The sequence below is a fragment of the Panthera pardus genome, unplaced genomic scaffold (assembly GCF_024362965.1).
Source record: "Panthera pardus isolate Hobbes unplaced genomic scaffold, ASM2436296v1 HiC_scaffold_27, whole genome shotgun sequence".
In the NCBI taxonomy this organism is placed as follows: Eukaryota; Metazoa; Chordata; class Mammalia; order Carnivora; family Felidae; genus Panthera; species Panthera pardus.
Genome location: NW_026526843.1, coordinates 47,386,523 through 47,390,045, shown reverse-complemented (window position 1 = coordinate 47,390,045; position 3,523 = coordinate 47,386,523). Strand labels below are relative to the sequence as shown.

Below are 3,523 nucleotides of genomic sequence, written 5' to 3'. Positions count from 1 at the left end.
TTAATTATTAAAAATTATAAAAAAAACCCTCCCCATAAACCCTCATTTGTTTATGTATATGTTTATGTATGTGTATATTTATATATGTATGTGTGTGTGTACATATATATATAAAGACAGAGAGAGGGCAAGAAAGAGGGCAAGAATTTTGTCTGGTTTTATTCACCTTTTCCTAGATTATTGAATGATATTTAGAGTACAATCGCGTGAAAGAATGACAGTCGTAGAGGAGAGTAGTCCAGGTAATTTGAAATGAATTAGGTATTTTCATGAGTTGGATTCATATGCAGAAAGAACTCCTATGAAGAAAAATGGCTTGGAAATTACTTATCCTTATTAACTACAGCTCTTGGGAGGGGAAATACTTGAGTACTGTATTTATTAAACCAGATTTCAACTGGCAGTTACCAATAAGGTACTTTGCTGGAAATTTAGATAAATTATCACCAATTCATTGGATGTGTTAACTGTACTCTCATGGCCAAAGAGCAATGCTTACCATTGCCATGGTTCTCATAGAGAAAGAATGTAATTGATGGCATAATTTTTAAACTTAATATTCTTGCAAATGATGAACATCTTCTTTAAATACGTAATTTTAACCACTAACTTGCACTGAAAAATCACATTTTTAAAATGACAGCACATCGCTTCTCGGCCTTTTGGCTAAGATCAAGTGTAGTATCTGTTCTTATCAGTTTAAAATGACAGCACATATATAAGATAAAATTTAAATAAATATGAAATTCTATCTAAAGTAAGACTTCATTATTAGTAATCCTAGACAAATATGCTAATTTTTAACCTATGTTCTCTTTGTTTTACTCTCAGGATTGAGAATGAGAATTCTTGATTTAGGATTAAAAAAAAAAAATGTCCATTGCATCATTACAACCTTTTGGGCCTGTCTAAAAAAAAAAAATCTTGCAAATATGGTTTTCTAACAAGAGACCAGACTGCTTCCACATCATATCAAAGAGAAGGTATGACGTTGTTTTTCTAGCATCCCCGATCATTATGAGTTCCCACAATTTTCCTCTACCAGTGAAAAACAAAATGGAGGAAAAAAATTATAAATAAGTGTGTTTGCTGCTGTGACATTCTTTCATCCAAAAAGGGTAACTTTCTTGTTTTCAGTATTAATTCTTTGCCCTTTAAGATAATATTTTACATATATTTATATATTTTGAATCAAACTATCCCTTAACAACAACACACATTATGAATGCACAAAAGTTCAGACTATGTTTTGAAAAGTTTTATATTAAAAACAAAGTTTATCATTGGTTACTTAAAAAAATTAAATTTAGGGGCGCCTGGGTGGCTCGGTCGGTTTAGCGTCTGACTTTGGCTCAGGTCATGATCTTGCAGCTCGTGGGTTTGAGCCCCATGTCAGGCTCTGTGATGACAGCTCAGAACCTGGAGCCTGCTTCAGATTCTGTGTCCCTCTCTCTCTGCCCCAACCCACTTGCATTCTGTCTCTGTCTCTCTCAAAAATAAATAAACTTTTAAAAAATATATACAAAATTAAAAAAATAAATTTAAGGGTGCCTGGAGGGTTCATTTGGTTAAGTGTTCAAGTCTTGATTTCCTCTCAAGTCATGATCTCACACCGTGGTACCAAGCCCCCCATCAGGCTCCACGCTGACAGCACAGAACCTGCTTGGGATTCTCTCTCTACCTCTTTCTGCTCCTCCCCACCCTCAAAATAAATAAATAAACATTTTAAAAAATTACATTTAGACACAACTGAAATGTTTAAAACCTTGTTGGATCTACAATAATTTCAACACAGCCTCTAAACAACAGCATGTACAAGGAACTTCAGTGCTTCAATATAGTGTATGTACATCTTAAGATCCATCTGTCTATCCTGTTAAATCAAATAAAGCATGTATATTTGTTTACTGTTTTTCAATATGGTGGGAGATACTTTCAGAGTGGAAATAAGCAATATTTCCAGTATTTAGCTGTGTTGTTCTTTTCAGTCGGGAGATAAGCAATATTTCCAGTATTTAGCTGTGTTGTACTTTTCCTTCTCTCTCATGAGAGATAATTGTGAAAGCAAATATTGTTTCACTAGATTATAAAAGACTGCTGGAAATCACATAAATGAATGTACTACATTTTAAAACACAAAATATCTTATGAACTTTGACCAATGATATTTCCTTTTTGAACAATGTGTTTTCACAGTGTAGAATATTAACTAATCTTGATCAAAAAGTACTAGCCGAGTACTTAATAGTTGTGGTACACCACATAAGAGATGTTCTAATAAGTACATCAGATCAATTTGTAATGGAGCTTGTTATTGATGAAAATAAGATTAACAAAATGCACTAACATGCAACAGAACTAATATGTTCAGCTACTGTAAATATCTAAACCATCACTGATGTTTATCAGTGTTATCTACAGTCCAAAGGAGAGATGCTTTTTGTTTGACGTAATTAAGACATGGTGACCATGAGACTATAACAACTTTGATCAGCCCAGAGGATTCATAGTCCTCCAAATTCAGTGTTTGTTTCCACTAATTCTTAAATGCTACAACCTGTCTCTGGTAATTTAAAACTACAAAATCCAGAGCGCCAAGTATTAACAAGAATGTATGGATCTTCTGTACTCCATTTTGGAAAGATGGTCTTTCGAGAACAACAATTTAATGATGGGGAGAGATGTGATGTGATTAAGAAAATTTAAAAAATGGGCAGTTTCAAAGATCTGAGGCCATTTTATAAAAAGCCTCTTTTTGGAAAAAAATACTTTTTTTTAATAGGAGAAAAATGAAATGTTGTGGAATGCTGTATAAGAAATAAAAAAGGTCTGTGTCACTTTTCTAAAGCTAATTCTTGTTACTGAATCAAAGCTAACTATATACATAGATATGAGTGATTAAACTCCAAACACATTATTGAATAATTTCATTTAAATAATTACTGAGAACTTGTTCTGTGCCAGGCACTATGCAACAGTAAATAAAACATACTTATTTCCTGCTTCCCATTCTGGAATCAGAATTAAATGTGTTAAGCATAATAATGGAGGGCACAGGGGCTTATGAGAATTCATATTAGAAATGTCAATTAGCATGGATGGTAAGGGAAGCCTCCTTGAAAAAGGGACATTTTATCTGAGACTTTAGGGATAAGTTAGGAAAGCGGAGAAGGCTGAAGAAAGTCTGTTTCAAGCTGATGAAACAGCATATGTGAAGCCCTAAACTAAGAGAAAGGACATGGCACATTCCAGGAACAGAAAGAATATCAAAGTGATGGAGGGTAAAAAGCCAGATTGTGCAGACTCTAAAAATAAGGTAATGATTCCGTGTATCTGCTGAGGGAAACTTAATGTTAATGTTATATCATTTACATTTTTAAAAGATCATTTTGTTGAGTGTGAATAATGGATTGGAAAAGAAAATGACGTAGTAGAGGCCCAAAGAAGACCCATTTTTAACAATCATATGCAAGGCCATTATATTTGAATTTTACAATATTGGGGGAAAGGAAAACAGAGGATT

The 3,523-nt window shown here is 33.4% G+C and overlaps 1 pseudogene; it reads left to right on the top strand.

The window, feature by feature from the left end:
- Positions 1-646: 646 nt before the first annotated feature.
- On the top strand, positions 647-752 carry LOC128774025 (U2 spliceosomal RNA; annotated as a pseudogene).
- The last annotated feature ends 2,771 nt before the right edge of the window (positions 753-3,523 follow it).